The following is a 21,145-nucleotide window of genomic DNA, read 5'->3' as shown; positions in this document are numbered from 1 at the left end:
ATTATTATGATCACAGATGCATTGTCTTGGCTGAAAAATAATGGATAAGTTAAAACTTGAGAAATGCTATACTATTATGTAAGGGTGAAAGGGGTCAGGAAGGATAAATGCTTACAAGTCTTGTGTTTTGTTGTTTGTTTATTGCATATCTTGTGATGAAATGTTTTAAAGAGGCATTTTATCTCTTATAAGGATGGAGGCAATGTAAAGACCACATCTTCTCCGTTTCTTTATTTTGGATAGTGGATCAAGATTGGAAAAAGTCTCTTTTAAACCAAGGACAGTGGAAGGAGTTGCTACACCTTTTAAAACAAGTTACCAGAACGCTTCATGAATTGTGTTTACACTTACATTGTTAAGTAATGGGGGAAAGAGATTTAAGACATTATAGCACAGGAGATGTGTGTTCAGAGTGAGGAGTTTTGCCTAGCATCAGTTTGCTGCGTATGCGTACGTACACTGCATTTGTTATAAATGCTGTTGGTAAGGGTGCTTTACTGAACATAGCAATGGTATTGGCTGCATCTATAACGTCTATAACATGTAATTGTTGTTTGCTCACTTCATACTTGCATCCACCATTTAACATCTTTCTAGCTTAAAAGACATATTCTAAATGTAATTGGTGTCGAGGTGATGTCTAACTTAATAAGCCTTTCTGACAGACTCTCTTCAGAAAAATTGCACTCACACCCTTTGCTGCAGCGTCCTGCAACAAATTAGTTATTTCACTTTTGAGGTACTGTGTGACATAAATTGCAGTATGTTAATCCTGAAATTAATCCTTACTTTTATCTGATCATCAAGAAGCTTCCACAACCATTTTGGAACTTTCTGATCATCCATGGAAAGACTGGATAGTTAATCCGGTAGAACGTCTCATTGTCAATGGCAGCCAAATTTTTCAGAGGTCTTTGAATCATCTATCACTTTATTTATAAAGTAAAACTGAATACATTGTTTGACCAATTATAATTCAATAAAGATGTCACTTGGTGCCCATTCCATAATGCGTTTTCTGATATCTGTGATTCTTCCTTGAAAACGATAGACTGAATGTCTTTAGCCTTGTGACAGTGTGAGTTTAAAACCATTTCTCCTTTAACAGCACAGACTTTGTAGCTGCAATAACAAATTATTAGTTATGTAACGGCTGTGTAAAACTGAGCATTCTTACAGAAATTGTTTCTTTGCCCAAATTCTCTGGTGACCAGCATTGATGGCTAGTTGGTCTTTAATTATTATTCCAAATATCTGATTTTGGAATCTTTAAAACATGACTGCTACTGCTACCATGATGAAATTGCCTCCAGCAGGTACATTATTTCATATACCAATGCTTGTGTTTTCTCCTGTATGATAAAAAAAATTGGGCATGGATTTTGTGGTACTGAAGAATTCAACAGATAGTTATTACAACTAATTATGATGTACTACGATTCTCAGTCACATGTTACTGAGGAAGAAGTACTGGATGCCTTAAATTGCATAAAGGTGGATAAATCCCTGGGACATTATCAGATGTATCCCGGAACTCTGTGGGAGGCAAGGGAAGAGATTGCTGGGCCCATTGCTGAAATATTTGTATCATTGATAGCCACAGTTGAGGTGCCAGAAGACAGGAGGTTGGATAATGTTGTGCCACTATTTAAGAAAAGTGGTAAGGAAAAGCCAGGGAACTGTTGACTGGCAATCCTGACATTGCTGGTGGGTATGTTGTTGGAGGGGCAGAATGTACATGTATTTGGAAAGACAGGGACTGATTAGGGATAGTCAACATTGCTTCATGCATGGGAAGTTATATCTTACTAACTTGATTGAGTTTTTTTGAAGAAGTAATGAAGAGACTTGATAAGGTCAGAGTGGTAGATGTGATCTACCTGGATTCACAAAGGCATTCAACAAGGTTCCTCGTGGGAAGCTGGTTAACATGGTTAGATCACATAGAATACAGGGAGGACTAGCTATTTGGATACTCAAAAGTAGAAGGCAGAGGTGGTAGTGGAGGGTTGCTTATCAAATTGGAGGCCTGTGAAGAGTGGTGTGCCACTAGGATCAGTGCTGAGTCCACTGTTCTTTGTATAAATGATTTGGATATGAATATAGGAGGTGTGGTTAATAACTTTTCAGATAACGCTAAACTTAGAGGTATAGTGGCCAGCGAAGAATGTTACTTCTCAGTACAATGGGATCTTGATCAGATGGGCCAATGGACCGAGGAGTGGCAGATGTAGTTTAATTTCGATAAATTGAGATGCTGCATTTTGGAAAGGCAAATCAGGGTAGGATTTATACACTCAATGGTAAGGTCGTGGGGAGTGTTGCTGAACAAAGAAACCTTGGAGTGCAGATTCATAGTTTCTTGAAAGTGGATTCACAGGTAGATAGGATAGTGAAGAAGGCATATGGTATACTTGACTTTATTAGTCAGTTCATTGAGTGTAGGACTTAATGCTGTACTGGATGTTGGTTTGGCCACTTTTGGAGTATTGCGTACAATTATGGTCTCCCTGCTTTAGGCAGGATGTTGTGAAATGAGAAAGAGCTTAGAAAGCATTTATGGGGATGTTGACAGGGTTGGAGGGTTTGAGCTATAGGGATAGGCTGAATAGGCTGTGCCTGTTTTCCCTGGAGCATCGGAGGCTGAGGTTTGACCTTGTAGATTTATAAAATCATGAAGGGTATGGATAAGGTAAATAGGCAAGGTCTTTTTCCTTTAGCCTAACCGTCCATGCCGACCTGATATTCTATTTGCCAGCAGTTGGTCCATATCCTTCTAAACCTTTCCTATTCATATACCCATCCAGATACCTTTTGAATGTTGTAATTGTGTAAGCCTCCACCACTTCCTCTGGTAGCTCAATCCATACACGCACCACCCTCTGCTTGAAGAAACTGTCCCTTAGGTCCCTTTTATATCTTTCTCCTCTCACCTTAAACCTATGCCCTCTGGTTTTGGACTCCCCACCAGGAAAAAGGAAGGACACCACTTTGATTGGGACAACACATTCATCCTAGGACAAGCCAAACAGAGACACGCACGAGAATTCCTAGAAGCATGGCATTCCAACCGGAACTCCATCAACAAACACATTGATTTGGAGACAATCTACCATCCCCTGAGAAAAAGAACAGGAAATGACATCACCAATGCAGGAAATGACATCACCAACCCAAGGAAACCTAACCAGATAAATAGAAAGCGGGACATCACACCAGCGCTTCATCGGAGGCTCACTGATGATGTTACCTAGAATGGTGATGAAACGTCTGAAAACTAACCTTCCAGCTCAGCGAGCAAACTCACATCCAGAACCTCAACCTGACCTACAAATCTTCTCAAAACTCGCTAGTTTCTTGAGTATTGTTGGAGCTGTAGTCATCAGACAAGTGGGGAGTATTCCATCACACTCCTGATTTGTGCCTTGTAGATGGTGGACAGGCTTTGGGGAGTCAGGAGATGGATTACCCATTGCAGTATTCCTAGCCTCTGACCTGGTCTTGTAGCCACTGTGTTTATGTGGTGAGTCCAGTGCAGTTTCTGGTCAAAGATAACTCCCAGGATGTTGGCAATGGGGAATTCAGTGATGGTAAAATCATTGAATGTCAAGGGGCAGGATTAGATTACTTCTTATTGGTGATGGTTATGGCCTGGTATTTGGTGGTGTGAATGTTACTTGCCACTTGTCAGCCTAAGCCTGGATATTGTCCAGATCTTGTTGCATTTAGACTAAAGGTATTCCTATTTGTATTAAGTTTCATCTTTAATTTCTGCTCTGTTTCTTCATTTAAAATTTAATCTAATTCCCTTACTTATCTGATCTTTAATATATTTTATTTGCAATTGGTATGTAGTTAATATAGACCCTTTCTGACCCCCATTTAATTATTTACCATTGCTGGTCTACAGTCTGTTCACCAGATTTTCTTTTACTACCACTTGCTATTTTGCTGACTTTCCCTTTTTGTCATGCAAATACCCATGTACTCAATTATACATTATTTTGTTTCTTTACTCAGTTATAACATGATGACTGCTTCCCAAATGCCTCAGGTTGCAAATGCTTTTAGGTTGCAAACTGTATGCTCCTCCATTCTGGGCTAGGTCATGAAGTAAGTCTAAAAGGTCTGTAGTTCTGTTTTTTCTCTCATTCCCTTCTTAATTAGTAGAGTCGCATTTGCTACCTTCCAATGCACAGAAATCATTCCAGAATCATCAAATTCTAGAAGATAATTATCAATGTACCTTTATAGCCACCTCTTCAGTACTCTGGGATGAAGTCCAACGGGTCTAAGGGAATTAGTAACTTTCAGCTGCTTTAATTTTTCCAATGCACCTTTTCACTCTTGCTAATTTCCTTCAATTTATCATTCCTCCGAACAATTTGGATATCCATTTTTAGGAGAGTTTTGGTATCTTCCTCAGTGACCGTTCCCTGGTGGTCTTGTGGTTAGGATTTGGCACTCTCACTGTTGTGGCCCAGTTTTGATTTGCGATTAGGGAATAAAATTTTTGGGTGGCACGGTGCCTCAGTGGTTAGCACTGCTGCCTCACAGTGCCAGGAACCTGGGTTCAATTCCACCCTCGGGCAACTATTTGTGTGGAGTTTGCACATTCTCCCTGTGTCTGAGTTGGTTTCCTTTGGGTGCTCTGGTTTCCTCTCACACCAAAGATGTGCAGGTTAAGAGAATTGGCACGTTAAATTGCCAGTAGTGTTCAGGGATGCCTAGATTAGGTGAGTTGTAGGGGCATGTGTCTGGGTGAGATGCTCTGAGGATCAACATGGACTGGTTGGGCCAAAGGGCCTGTTTCCATACTGTAGGGATTCTTTGAAAACTGACACAAAGTAATAATTTAGATTCTCTACCAGTTCTGTATTCCCCATTATAAATTCTCCTTACCATTAATGGACCCAGATTCATTTCAGCCAAATGTTTCCCTTTTTCCTACTTATACAACAAATTTTATAGTCTCTTTTTGATGCTGTTTGCAATTCTGAACCTCTTTTATTAGCAGCGTTGACAGATGTTTTTGGATCTTTTGCACCATGAAGAAATGTATAGTTGCTGCAAGTCGTGCAATGGTTGTTTAAAGACCATCCATTGCTGATGTACAGTCCTGCCTTTTAACGTACAAAGAACAAAGAACGTAGAAAATTACAGCAGAGGAACAGGTCCTTCGGCCCTCCAAGCCTGCACCAAACCAGATCCTCTACCTAAACCTGTTGCCTATTTTTCAAGGATCTGTATCCCTCTGCTCCCTGCCCATTTATGTATCTAGATACATCTTAAGTGACGCTATCGTGCCTGCCTCTACCACCTCCGCTGGCAACACATTCCAGGCACCCATTCCCCTCTGCATAAAGAACTTTCCATGCATATCTCCCTTAAACTCTTCTCCTCTCACTTTGAAATCATGACCCCTAGTAATTGAGTCCCCCACTCTGGGGGAAAAAGCTTCTTGCTATCTAGTTTGTCTGTACCTCATGATTTTGTAGACCTCAATCAGGACCCCCTCAACCTCTGTCTTTCTAAAGTAAACAATCCTAATTTCTAATTTAAATAATCCGAATTGCAAATAATCCTAATCCTAACATATTTTCATAATCCACCTCAGTCATGCAAAGGCCCATGACTTCACGATTTCCCTTATTCAAATTTACACTTTTGCTTCAGAATGAGCTACCTCACCAACTTCACCATGGCAGAAGGTGGAGTATCAATTCAGTAAAAATCTGGAAGTAAGAGTCTCATGATGTATAAGATGCTGACTGCTTCGTCCTCACAAAATACTGATATAAAGTAATTGTTGACCATGTTTGCTACTTTCCTTTTTATTGTTGACGACATCAGGTTTTCAGTTGGCAGGGGGCCCACATTTCTTATTATCAGTCTCCTTTTCCTAATCTAACTATAAAATGTTTTATATAGATTTTAATATCACTTGTAAATTTCTTTTCATTATCCCTTTTACTAGCTTTTATTGTCTCTTTAGCCACCCTTTGTTGCTTCTAGTATCTTTCCTTTTCAATAGAATATATGCTTTTGTTGCATCTTTTAGCTTTATACTATTTTTGCTACTTTAGTCCTCTTGGCTGTCTGCTTTTAAGAGTATTAACTAGTTCTTTATCACATTAAATTCTTTTTCTGAATATCCGTCACTGGTCATTTTCATATTTACTCATTGACAGGCATGCCTAATTTACTATGGACAAACAGAAATTGCTAGAAAAAGTCAGCAAGCCTGGCAGCATCAGTGGGGAGAAATCAGAGTTAACGTTTCAGGTCTAATGACATTTCTTCAGCACTGATGATAGCGAGGAAAAGGTTGCTTTTTATGCAGCAGGTTGGATGGAGGAATGGGTATGGAATAAACAATAGATGGGGGTAGAGCCCACAGAGAGAGGACAGTTGACAGGCAAAGGAGTGGATAACGGTCAGCCGAGGAGAATGAATGATTGCTTATGGGGACTATTTGTGGCTAACATTGGTGTAATAGCAGACCATGTGATAACAAGGCCTGGTGAGTGGAGTTTGGGGTAAGAACATAAGAGAAACTGCCTCAAACCCTAAAATTGTTGAACTCGATTTTGAGTCCAGCCTGAAGTGCTGTTCTTCCAGCTTGTGCTGAGTTTCACTGGAGCGTGACAGCAAGTCTGAGACAGAGATGTTGGCCAGTGAACGGGGTAGTGTGTAGAACTGGCAGGCAACCAAAAGCTCCGAGTCTTTTTTGCAAGCAGAGCATAGATGTTCTGCGAAGCAGTCACCCAGTCAATGCTTTGTTTCCCAATGTAGATGAGAGCACATTGTGAGCAATGAATACAGCAGGCTAGATTGAATGAAATGGAGGTAAAGTGCTGCTTCACCTGGAGGGTGAAGATCACTGTGGACAGTATCGCTGAAGTCAGCTTTACCGAAAGCTAGAATTTTAGTAGCTGTTTCACTTTTTTTTCCCTTATAAATATTACTTTGAAAGCAATCATGTTATGATTGCTGTTAGAAAAATGTTCATCACTACTAAGCTGTGAATGAAATTTGTCCTATTACTCTGTGGACTGCTGCCTTGTTAGTTCTAGGACTCCTTTTATACTGTGGCTTATGCATTCAGGAAGAAGTTATGATGCTGGATGCCCACTGAGAGAGGCCTCAAACACTTACTCATCAGTTGTCTAGTGATGTAGCGGCACTGAAGCTCAGTGGGTAGCACTGCTGCCTCACAGCACCAGGGATTGGGTTTGATTCTACTCTCAGGCAACTGTCTGTGTGGAACAAAAACAGAAGTTGCTGGAAAAGCTCAGCAGGTCTGGCAGCATCTGTGAAGGAAAAAAATCAGTTAACATTTCAGGTCCGGTGACCCTTCCTCACAACCTCAATCTGTGTGGAGTTATCACATTTTCCCTGTGTATGTTTAGGTTCCCTCCGGGTGCTCCGGTTTCCTCACAGTCCTGATGTGCAGATAAGGTGCTAAATTTCCCGTAATGTTCAGGGAAATGTAGATTAGGTGAGTTATGGGTTATGTTGGAGATAGGTCCGGTGGGATGCTGTGAGGATCAGTGTGGACTTCTTGGGCCGAAGGACCTATTTCGCACCGTACGGATTCTATGATCTATGATGACCATGAAATCGTTATTTATTATCAGGGGAAAAAGAAGTCTGGTTCAATAATGTCCTAAAGGGAAGGAAATCTGCCAGCCTTACCTAATAGCCCCCTGGTTCTGCTGGGCAATTAGAGATGGGCAATAAATACTGGCCCAGCCAACAATGCCCTCATCCTGTGAATGAATAAAAATTAAGTTCAGACATGTAAAATTCTATCACACTGTGGTACAATTGTGGTTGTAGATGGTACTTAAACAAATTAATGTGAGGGATGGATCAGTTGAAGGGAAATCTCAAAAAATCAGAGGAAATTCGAGGGTAGAATTGCAGAATAGTGACGAGGCAAATGATCGTGTGACAGGAAGTGGTGGAAAAGATAAAAAGAATGCAGAGAAAACCAGAACTAGAATAAGTAATAATGGTAAAAAGTCAAACCTTAAGGCACTTTTCGCCATATGCACAGAGCATTTGTAATAAGAAAAATGAGTTGAAAGCATAAGTGGAAATAACTTAATATTACTTGATAGTTACTACAAAACTATGGTTGCAGGCTGACTAGGACTGGGATCTCAATATGCAAGATGTTCTGAAATAATTGGCAAAAAGGAAAATAGGTGGGATGCTGTAAATGAGGTAGGTCTGAATCAGTGCAGTGGTGAGTAATGATATCAGTGCAATAGATCAGGATATGGAATCAGTAAATAAGAAACGGCAAGGGAAGGAAAACACAGGTGGCAGTTGTCTTAAAAGCCTCCAAAGAGTATTCTCATTGTAGGACAAAGTACAAATCAGGAAATAATGAAGGCATGAAAATAGGGCTACATAGCCATGGATGATTTTAATCTGCATTTTAACCTGACAAATGAGATGGGAAGGGTAACATGGAAGATGTGAGGGATTTTTTTAGATCCAGTAATGTGTAATGAGGCAGAATTAATACCAATCCAGTTAAGGAGGATGGTGATCACGGCATTGATAGAATTTAAAATTCAGTTTGAGCGAATGCAACTCAGGTCTCAAACAAGTGTCCATAACTTAAATAAGGCAATTACAGAAGTATGCAGAAAGAGTAGTTTAAAGTGGGCTAGGAAACAGGCTAGGGGGAAGGTTTGTAAATGAGCAGTGGGAGATATTTCATTATGTTTAACAAAAATATATTATAGCCAAAAAGAATGATTTGATAAGGAGGTTTAACCACCTGTAGTTACCGAAAGCAGTCAAGTCAAAGGTGTACAAATGTAGCGAAAACCAGTGGTAAGCCAGAGGATAGGAATATTCTCAGAACTAACAACAGACTACTAAAAAACCTAATAAAGAAGGAGAAAATTGATTGTGAAAATAAATTGGTGAGAGATATGAAAACAAAAAGCAAGAACTTCTATAGGCATATAAAAAGAGAGTAGCTAAAATGAATATGGGAGCCTTGGAGGATGTGACTGCAGAATTTATAATGGGAACAGGAATATGATTGTTTAAACCAATATTTTGCATTGGTCTTCACAGTGAAGGACACTGTAAATATCCCAGAAGTATCAGACTAGGCAAGGGCTAATCAGAGGAAAGATTTTATGATAGTCTCTTTCATGAGGCACAACGTATTTAACAAACCAATTTGATTAAAAGCATACAAGTCAACAGGACCCAATGGACTGCATCCAAGGATTCTAAAGGAAATGATTGCAGAGAAAAATGGAAGCATCTATCTAAATATCCCAGAACTTATGAGATTCTAGGAAAGTTCCAGCAGATTGGAAAACTGATAAGATGATGTCCCCTTTTAGAAAGTAGGGACGCAGAAAGCGAGAAGCTGTCGGCCAGTTAGCCTAACATATGTTGTGGGGAAAATATTAGAGGTCATTACTAAAGAAGTGGCATCTAGAAAAGCTTAACACAATCAAACAGAATCAAATGTTTTTATGAAAGGAAATCATGTTTAGCAATTTTGCTGGAGTCCTTTGACGATATAACACGCAGAATTGAAAATGGGGAACTGTTAAGAGTACATTTGAATTTTCAGAAGGCATTTGACAAGATGCTCCATAAAAGGTGATTGCACAAGATAGATGTACATGGTATTAGGGATAATGTATTAGTGTAGATTGAGAATTGGTTAACACGCATGAGACAGAGTAGGCATTCATTAGTCTTTTTCATGTTGGAGAGATGTAAATATCGGAATACCATCTGAGATCAGTTCTAGGGCTAGAATTATTTTCCATCTGTGTTAAGGACATCATGACATGGGTGGGGTGGAGGTGTTGGTGGTAAAGACACAGTGAAATGTATCAAATCTGGCCATGATCCAAAAATTGGTGAGAGGCCATGTTGTGATAAGGATGTAAGGAATCTAAAGGGGATACAAATGGGTTGAATGCGTGATAGATGGAGTCGGTAGATGGAGTTCAATGTAGAAAAGTGTGAGGACATGCAGGAAGCGTGTAGGACGAAGCAAAAGGTATTTTACTATGAAAATGGAACCAGGCTCCCAAAAAGGGAACTGCAAATGTATCTGGGTGTTCTTGTGCATGAAACACAAATAGTTAGCATGCAGGTGCAGTGAGTAAGTAAGAAAGCAAATGTAATGGAATTTTAACCTTCATTGGGCTTGGAGTTTAAAAGTAGGGAAGTCTTTTTACACCTGTACATGGTGTCAGTAAAGCTGCTCTTGGAGTACTGTGTGCAGCTTTGTTCCTGAAATTTATGAAAGGATGTGCTCACATTGGAGGCACTTCAACAGAGATTCACTAGGCTGATTCCTGGAATGAAGGGGTTATCTGATCTAAATCTGCTTAACAGGTTAAGCCTCTATTCATTGGAGTTTAGGAAAAAGAGGGATGATCTTATTGAATCATACCAGATTTTGAGAAGGCTTTACAGTATAGATATTGAGATGTTGTTTCCACTCGTTGAGGAATCTAAAGTACGGGACATAATTTCAGAATAAGGGCACATTCATTTAAAACTGAACTGCGAAGGAATTTCTTCTGTCAGAGGGTAATGTCTGGCATTCTCCACCCTAGAGAGTTATGGAGCTAGATTATTGTAAGTATTTAGTGAGGAGGTAGATAGATGTTTAAAAACAAAATAAGTTGAGGGCTTAATGGAGCTAGCATCAATGAGCAGTCGAGACCTGCAGTAGATCAGCCATGATCTTATAATATAGCATGGCAGGTGTTTGGGGACCAATGATCTATTCCTGCTCTTATGCTGTGATATACCTTGAGCAGAGGTGGGAGTTAAGGGTAAATAGCAGCTGGAGCATGTTCCCAAGTTCTTTTATATCCCAGTCAATGTGACTGATCATTTTATTTCCTTAATATCCTGTAGTCCTTGAGAATATTAGGTTCGTTGATTGTACCATTTCAATCATTGTTTGCTTCCACTATTATGCACCAGGCAAATCCAAACACTTTCTGCCCATCCCTTCACACTTCTCTAGTGTATTGACTACCTCTTATTCTGAGAATGCTTTGCACACGTCTGCACACCCTAGACAAGAGGTCTCATCCACATTTCTCCACTATTTACAGTCATCTGTGCGGTGTCTATATGTATTGAGCCCAGGTCCAGTTTCCCTACTCTGACCTCATTAGACAATGTTACTGTCTCTGGAATCAATATTATGAGCCTTGAATGCCATCCTGAAATGTTTCACTGGCTTATGCAATATTAGATGCAAAACTTGCTGATTTACTAAGATAATAAAAAGCATGACAATGGAAAATTAGCATTACCTTCTAATGGGGGATTTTTCAATTGCTTTTCCCTTCAGACACCATGTCAGTATGAGTTTCACAGAGTCACGACCCATTGGTTGAAGAAATTCCTCCTCTTATCAGTTCTGAAGGGTTATGTCTTCACTATGACGCTGTGCTACCTGATACTAGTCTCTCCTGTAAGTGGAAATATTTTTTTCCACAGAGATAATGGGAACTGCAGATGCTGGAGAATCCAAGATAACAAAGTCTGAGCTGGATGAACACAGCAGGCCAAGCAACATCTTAGGAGCACAAAAGCTGACATTTCAGGCCTAGACCCTTCATCAGAAAAAGGGGGACGGGGAGAGGGTTCTGAAATAAATAGGGAGAGAGGGGGAGACGGATCAAAGATGGATAGAGGAGAAGATAGGTGGAGAGGAGACAGACAAGTTAAAGGGGCGGGGATGGAGCCTGTAGAGGTGAGTATAGGTGGGGAGATAGGGAGGGGATAGGTCAGTCCAGGGAGGATGGACAGGTCAAGGGGATGGGATGAGGTTCGAAGGTAGGAAATTGAGGTGCGGCTTGAGGTGGGAGGAGAGGATAGGTGAGAGGAAGAACAGGTTAGGGAGGTGGGGATGAGCTGGGCTGTTTTGGGATGCAGTGGGGGGAGCGGAGATTTTGAAGCTAGTGAAATCCACATTCATACCATTGGGCTGCAGGGTTCCCAAGCGGAATATGAGTTGCTGTTCCTGCAACCTTCAGGTGGCATCATTATGGCACTGCAGGAGGCGCAGGATGGACATGTTGTCTGAGGAATGGGAGGGGGAGTTGAAATGGTTCGCGACTGGGAGGTGCAGTTGTTTATTGCGAACTGAGGGGAGATGTTCTGCAAAGTGGTCCCCAAGACTCCGCTTGGTTCCCCTGATGTAGAGGAAGCCACAACGGGTACAGTGGATGTAGTATATCACATTGGCGGATATGCAGGTGAACATCTGCTTGATGTGGAAAGTCATCTTGGGGCCTGGGATGGGGGTGAGGGAGGAGGAGTTGTGGGGGCACATGTAGCACTTCCTGTGGTTGCAGGGAAAAGTGCCGGGTATGGTGGGGTTGGAGAAAAGCGTGGAGCAGACGAGGGAGTCCCGGAGGGAGTTGTCTCTCCGGAAGGCAGACAAGGGTTGGGATGGAAAAATGTCTTTAGTGGTGGGGTTGGATTGTAGATGGCGGAAGTGTCGGAGGATGATGCGTTGTATCCAGAGATTGGTGGGGTGGTATGTGAGGACTAGAGGGATTCTCTTTTGGCGGTTATTGCGGGGGCAGGGTGTGAGGGATGAGTTGCGGGAAATGCGGGAGACACAGTCGAGGGCGTTCTCAACCACTGCGGGAGGAGGGGTGGGGGATGTTGCTGTCCTTGAAAAATGAGGACATCTGGGATGTACAGGAGTGGAATGCCTCATCCTGGGAGCAGATGCAGTGGAGGTGAAGGAATTGGGAATAGGGGAATCGAATATTTGCAGGAAGGTGGGTGGGAGGAGGTATATTCTAGGTAGCTGTGGGAGTCGCTGGGCTTGAAATGGACATCAATTTCTAGGTGGTTGCCTGAGATAGAGACAGAGAGGTCCATGAAGGTGAGGGATGTGTTGGAGATGGTCCAGGTGAACTTGAGGTTGGGGTGGAAGGTGTTGGTGAAGTGGATGAACTGTTCGAGCTCCTCTTGGGAGCACAAGGTTGCGCCGATACAGTCATCAATGTAATGGAGGCAGAGGTGGGGTTTAGGGCCAGTGTAGGTGCGGAAGAGGGACTGTTTCATGTAACCTACAAAGAAGCAGGCATAGCATGGGCCCATGCGGGTACCCATGGCCACCCCCTTTGTCTGTAGGAAGTGGGAGGAATCGAAAGAGAAGTTGTTAAGGGTGAGGACAGGTTTGGCTAGGCGGATGAGGGTGTCGGTGGAGGGGGACTGGTCGGGTCTGCAGGACAGGAAGAAGCAGAGGGCCTTTAGGCCATCTGCATGGGGAATGCAGGTGTATTGGACGTCCATGGGAAAATGAGGTGTTGGGGACCAGGGAATTGGAAGTTCTGGAGGGGGTGGAGGGCATGGGTGGTGTCACGGATGTAGGTAGGGAGTTCCTGGACCAAGGGGGAGAAAATGGAGTCCAGATAGGTGGAGATGAGTTCAGTGGGGCTGGAGCAGGTGGAGGCAATGGGTCAACCAGGGCAGGTGGGTTCGTGGATTTTGGGAAGGAGATAGAAGCAGGCGGTGCGGGGTTGGGGATCCAGTTTATCCAGACCTCAGTATTCTGTTAAGTTTCAATGAGATTCTCCCTTCTTTTTTCTAAACTCCACTGAATACAGACTCAGACTCCCTATATGACAAGCCCTTCATCTCCAGAGTTGGTAGGAACTGCCAATGCTGGAGAATCTGAGATAACAAGGTGTAGAGCTGGATGAACACAGCGGGCCAAGCAGCGTCAGAGGAGCAGGAAAGCTGGCGTTTCAGATCTGGACCCTTTTTCAGAAATTATTCAGATTTCTGAAGAAGGGTTCAGACTTTCATCTCCAGGATCAGTCTTACAAACCTTCCATGGACCCCTTCCAAGAGCTGCATATCTTTCCTCAGATAGCGGGTCCAAAGTTACTGTCAATATTCCAAAAGTGATCTGACCAGTATCTTATTCAGACTCAGCAGTACGTCTCTGCTGTTGTATTCTCGCCCTCTTGAAATGAATGCTAATATTGCATATGCCTTTCTTATTGAATCTGCATATTAACCTTAGGAGAATCTGTTTGTCCATGTCGAAATAATCTGTGCCTCTAGTCTTCTTATCAAATGCATAACTTCACATTTCCCCATGTTGTATTCCACTTGTCACTACTTGCCCAGTTTTCTAGCCTGTGCAAGCCCTTCTGCAGCCTCCCCAACTCTGCAACATGATCTTTCCCTCCATCTATCTTTGTATCATCTGCAAACTTTGCAACAATGCTCTCAGTTCCTTTGTCCCGATCATTAATGTGTAGAATGAATAGTTGTGATCCCAAAACTTACTCCTGAGGACTCCCTAGCCAATGGCTGCCATCCTGAAAAACATTGCTTTAACCCCACTTTCTGCCTCCTGCCAGTAAGCTAATTCTCTATCCATGCCAGTACCTTACCCCTAACATGATGGGCTCTTATTTTGCAGCCTGCTGTGTAACATGTAATCAACGACCTTTTTGAAATCCAAATAAATCACACCCATTGGCTTGTCTTTGTCTAACTTGTTTATTACCACCTCAAAGAATTCTAACAGATTCATCTGGCATGACCTCTCCTTGACAAAGACATGCTGACTCATCCCTATATTGCCATAAACTTTCAAGTGCTGGACAATCTCATCTTTGATAATGAACTCTAAAATCTTACCAATGACCAAGATCAGGCTAACTCACCTATAATTTCTTCTGCCTCACTCCCTTCTTAAACAGGGCTGGTACAATAGCTGTTTTCCAGTCCTGACTCTAGTGATTCTTGAAAGATCACCAAGAAAGCCTCTACAGCCTCCTCAGCCAACGCCTTCAGAACTATGCAGTGGGTAGTCTTTCCAGTTCAGGCGATTTCTCCATCTTCAGATCATTCAGTTTCCCCTGCATCTTCTCCTTAGTTATGGCCACTACATTCAGTTCTGCCCACTGACTGTTTTGAAGTTCTGGTAAGCTGCTAGTGTCTTCCACCTTGAAGACTGATGCAAAATACCTATTTAGTTCAATTTCTTTGCTCCCCATTACAATGTCTCCAGCCTCCTTTTGCAGTGGTCCTGGGTCTGCTCTTGCCTCTTTCTTACCATTTATATCCCTAAAAAAGAACTCTTGCAATCTTCTTCTTCTGGCTTACCCTCACATTTCACCTCTCCCCTCTTATTACCTTTTTATGTCCTCTGCTGGTTTTTAAAAGACTCTTCAATCTTCTGGTTTCCCATAAATCTTCACAACATTCTATGTTTTCTCCTTTGCTTTTATGCTGTTGTTAACATCCCTCATCAGCCACGGTTGCCTCCCCCTCCCCTGAGTATGATTCTTCTACATCTTTGGGATGAATTTCTGCTCTACTTCCTGATTTACCCTCAGAAACTCTGTTATTGCTGCTCCACCATCTTGCCTGCCAGGCTCCCCCTCCAATCAGCCTTGGCTAGCTCCTCCCTCATGTCTTAGTTGTTACTTTTACTCATTTGTAATACTGTTACATCTGATTCAAGCTTCTCCCTCTCAAACTGCAGGATGAATTCTGTCATACTGTGGTTACTGCTCTTTAGGGGCACCTTCACTTTCAGCTGTGTAATCAAATCTGCCTCATTAGACATCATCAAATCCAGACTTGGCTAGTGGATGCCAGCCCTGATGATTTCGCAGCCACATTTGTGATACCCACATTTTACCTACCAATTTCAATCTGTGCTAAATGCAAAACAACGTATATATTTTGTATACTGCATGCATTTAAATACAATACCTTCAATCCTGCGTTGACTACCTCCAATCTGATATTTCTCTCCTTAGCTGCTGTGCCTGAAGTTAAATTACTGACCCTTTCCATAGTCTCTGTCCTTCTACTAGTTCTGGAACTTTAAATTACCTCACCCGTTTAACCTTTTCAACTTTGCATGAAATTGACCTACCCCTGTTTATTTTAAAGCCATATCCAAAGCTGTAGCTACTTGATTACAACAAACGTTGCAATGGTGCAGGTGAATACAAACTTACAGATGTAAACAATACATTTAATGAGCACCTATGCCAACCATATACTCACTGAACATAGAGTCATACAGCACAGAAACAGGCCCTTCAGCCCATGTCCCTGTAAATATTTCCTATTCATTTATATGTCTATATGTGTTTTAAATGTTGTAATTGTACTTGTCTCTACCACTTCCTCTTCCATACATGCACACCATCTATATGAAACTGTCACACCTTAGTGCCTTTTAAATCTTTCCCCTCTGACCTTAAACTTATGCCTTATAGTTTTGGACTCCTGTGTCCTGGGGAAAAGACCTTGGCTAATCACCTTATCTATGCCCCTTGTGATTTTATAAACTTCTATAAAGTTGCCCTTCAGTCTCTTACGCTGCATAGAAAAAAAGTCCTAGCCTATTCAGCCTCTCCTTATAACTCAAAAGTTCCAGTCTTGGTGGCATTCTAGTAAATCATTTTTGCACCCTTGACTTGTACAACTGTAACATGACGTCCCAACTCCTGTACTAAATGCTGTGACAAATAAAGGCAATGTGCCAAATACCTTCTTCACCATCCTGTCTACCTGTGATGCCACATTCGAGGAACTATGAACGTGCATCCCAGGTCTGTCTGTTCGACCGCATGCCCCAGAGACCTACTGTTAACTGTGTCAGCCCTGCCCTGGTTTGTCTCACCAAAATACAACACCTCGCATTTTTCTTAATTAAACTCCATCTGCCGTTTCGCAGCCCAGTGACCCAATTGATCAAGATCCCATTGGACTCTTCGGTAATCTTCTTCACTGTCCATTATATCACCAATTTCGGTGTCATCTGAAAACTTACTTACATGCCTCTAATATTCTCATCCAAATTGTTTATAAATGATGATCAAAAGTGGACCCAATACTGATGCCTCTGGCACCCTGTTGGTTATAGGCTTCCAGACTGAACAAACCCTTTACTGCTAGCCCCCGTTTGCTACCTTCAAGCCAATTTTGTATTCTACTGGCTAGCTCTTCCTGGATAACATGTGATCTAACCTTACTAAACAGGGTACCATGTGGAACCTTGTCAAAGGCCTGTCTAAAGTCCATGTAAGCAATGTCTGCTGCTCAGCCTTCAGCTATCTTATTGGTCATCTTTTCAAAAAACTCAACCAGGTTAGTGAGACATGATTTTCAATGCATCAAGCCATGTTGACTGTCCCTAATCAGTCTTGTCTTTCCGAATGCATGTTAATCCCATCTCTCAGAATCCCCTGCAACAATTTAATCACCACTGATGTTCGGCTCACCAGTGTGTACTTCTCTGGCTTTTCCTTTCCTGCCTTTCTTAAACAATGGCACAGTATTAGCCACTCTGCAGTCTTCTAGTACCTCATCCATGGCCTTCAATGAGACATATGTCTCCGTCAAAGTTACGATTAAAATAATGCAATCCTGATCTGAAAACTATTTCAATAATATATTCTGGGAATATAAAATAGCAAGCTAAGAATAGATACAGAAGCAGATAAATTTCAATTTTCTTTGTCAAACCCACTCTGTCAGAATTCAAAAGCTATTATTTGCAATGGGTTGATATGAACTATTTATCACAGCTATACAGGATGCTTCTGAAGTGTTAATGTTAATTGTTGAATAAAAAGCACTGGTATAAAATGTTGACTACACTTTAGTTACACAAACTTGATCTGATACAGATCAATAAATTTATTAAGACATCAGTTCAGCAAGGCAAAGAGCAATGGATGATAGTGTTGTTGTCAGAATTTTTCACATGCAAAAGTTCAGATCAAGGATCTTTCTTCATTTAACTCTGCTTCTTTCCATAGATCCTGATGTAACTACTGAATATTTACCACATCTGTGGTAATTGACTTTGTTTTATTGTTTTGTGAATATTGACAATTTGTTAACAAGATCAGCATTCCTTCCAAGGCACCCAGACAGTAGAGTTAATATACTATTTAAACATAGTTAACATCTTTGCAAAGCTGAATCATTTGATGCATAGAGATATTCAGAACAAGAACACAACATCTCAAATGCTTTCCTGATATTAAAACACCATTATAAAAACACCACTGTTATTAGCCAGGAAATATTCCCAAATGCACGGATTTTGATTCCAGCCCCAGGTCAGATTATTAGGCATTTTGAAAATTTATTGACAGTATGCATGCATACAATGCAGGAAAGTAGCTTTTGAGTACAGAAATTTTAAAGTTTAATATATTACTTCGGTCATGATTTGAACAGTCTATCTTTTCTGCAGCAACCCCTGAGATTTTAGAGAGGAAAGAAAATTCTCCTCACCTGAGTTCCAAAAGTTTGACTGGTATCTTTTCAACCATGCCCTCTAGTTCAAGACTCATGCACAAGAATAATGATCCTTTCAATGTTTTCTTTCTTGTTAAAACAGTTTTGTATCTTGCATACTTCAATCAAGTCAGACTTTACTCTTCTATACTCCAGTAGGAACAAACCCATTCTGTCCAAACCTTTTTTACAAAACCGTCTGCTTATTCCTGGGTATTGATCTAGTCAACCTCATCTGAACCACATGTAATCCAATCACTGCCTTTCACCAATACCCTATATTTATTTGAGTGTCCTCAAAAAAGATAGTATTCCATTTGCCTTTTAAATGACATGCTATACCTGCATACTACCCTTTTATGACTGATGCACTAGAACACCTGGATCCCGCTTCACCTTGGAATGCTCTGTTTAAATAATACTGTTTTTATTTTAAATTTCATACCAAAGTGAGCAATTTCACATTTTTCCAAGTTGAACTTCATCTACTGGATTTTTGTCCACTCACTCAATCTATATATGCCTGCATCTTCCTTATAACCTCTTTACCATATACTCTCCTACTTATTATTGTGTATCTGAAAATTTAGATGTCATGGCTTCACTCCTTTCATTTAAATTGATAATATAAATCATATAAAGCTGAGGCCTGGCACAGACACCAGCGGGACTCCGGGTGTCATAAGCTACCAATCAGCAATTTTATGCATACTTGTTTTCTGCCAGCCAATCTTCTATCCATGCCAATATGTTACCCAATACACTATGAACTTGTACTTTTTACAAGAAACATTTACGTGCCATCTTGTTAGGTGCCCTCTGGAAATCCAGGTATAGTATATTCTGAGGCTCCTCTTAATGACAAAGCATGTTACTCCTTAATAGAGCTCAAATAAATTGATTAATTATGATTTTCCTTTCTTAAAATCATGCTGACTGATCTTAATTATTGAGTTTTTTTTAAGTGCCAACTAAAATCACATTAAACATCAATGCTAACAACAGATGTCAAGCTAACTAGTTTATACCTTATACCAGGTATCAATCTAGTAAGCCTCATCTGAACCACCTCCAATCCATCTATAACCTTCCTTTAATGAGAATACTAAAACAACATGCAGTATCTAGTGACTGTAATTTGTCTAAGCTGCTCACTCCCTTCCACCTCCGGATTTACAGTTTTAATTGGGTTTTTTGTATCTTCTATAGTGAAGACAGAAGAAAAATTTTTGTATTTCATCCAATGCTTTCTTTCTATTGACTAATAACTCCCCATTTCACTCTCCAGAAGGCCAACACTTAGGTACTTTGTTGCCTTTCTAAATACCTATAAGAACTCTTATTATCAACTTTTGCATTTCTAGCTAGCTTCCTTTCACACACTAATTTTGTTCCCCAATTCAATTTTTATCATTTTCTGCCATTCTTTATGTTGTGTTCATCTAGCTACTTTGCGATACATCTTTGTACAATTACATGGTGGGTCCTCTCCTTAGAATTATCCCTTATAGCAGAAATATACTTATTCTAAGTATTCTGAAATGGCACCTTAAATATCTATTACTGCTTCTCAATTAGTCCAGTCCCTTTATTAGTGTCCAAATTCACTTCAGCTAGCTCAACTTTTGTGTCCACATAATTAGCTTTATTAAGTTTAAAGTCAAAAATCATATAACACCAGGTTACAATTCAACAGGTTTATTTGAAATCACAAGCTTTTGGAGTGCAGCCCCTTTGTCAAGTCCAAAAGCTTGTGATTTCAAATAAACCTGTTGGACTAAAGCCTGGTGTTGCATGATTTTTGACTTTGTCCACCCCCGTCCAACACTGGCACCTCCCCCTTATTATTGTTTAAAATAAAATTCCTCATCCCACTTTTCTCCATTTTACTTTGACTGTAAAACTCAATTATGTTGTGCTCACTATTAACTGGAGGTATTTTTACACTGAGATAATTAATTAATCTTGACATATTTCACAGTACCAAGTTCAGTATAACATGCTGTTTGGTTGATTCTAGATTATGCTGCTGTAAGAAGCTTTCTTCAAAGCATTCTATGATGTCTTCATTCCGGCTACAAGTGCCAATCTGATTTTTCCACTTTTTGTATTGCTTTAAATCATCCATATTTATTGCTATCTGTTAACCATAAGCACCCAATACTTCATCCAACATCATAGTTACAATAAGGAGTCTGTAGACTACCACCACTGTAGTGATTGTAATGAGGTCAGCCCAGTTGACATCATAGAATATGAATTTCATAGAATATGAATTTCCTGACTAGGGCTATTAACCTGGTCCAGTCAGGGAGTCCTGGCTGACAGATATAAACAGAGAATCAGACATCCTGTTCATTCTGGAAGCTGGCTCTCCAGGAGCTGAACCAATGTCAAGTACTCTGCATGTAAAAATAAGGAGTGACTTGGTGTTGGGATACTGGCTTCTGTGGAATTATTTCAGCTACAAGTGACTTCTTTCCCTTGCTGTTATTCATGTCCATCCTGATCTACTGAGCCAAGATTATTTAAAACACCAGTGCCATCCTTGATTAACAGCATTCTTACTCCTACTTTCCCTACTCCCTGTTTTCCTTGAATGTCGTGTACTTCTCAAAATTCAGGACCCAATCGCTGTCATCATGTCGTCATATCTTGGTAATGGCTTTCAAATAGTATGCTTACCTCGTTGTGCGAATTATCAATTAATTTACTTTATCATGAAAGCAATGTACATTTATTTACAGTGCCTTTATTTTTGTGTCCTTGTTATCTTTGTAAAATCTAGTCTTAACAATTGATGTAGTCTTAAGTT

This window comes from Stegostoma tigrinum, chromosome 25 (assembly GCF_030684315.1).
Source record: "Stegostoma tigrinum isolate sSteTig4 chromosome 25, sSteTig4.hap1, whole genome shotgun sequence".
NCBI classification, from domain to species: Eukaryota; Metazoa; Chordata; class Chondrichthyes; order Orectolobiformes; family Stegostomatidae; genus Stegostoma; species Stegostoma tigrinum.
Note: the sequence above shows the minus strand (reverse complement) of the source record.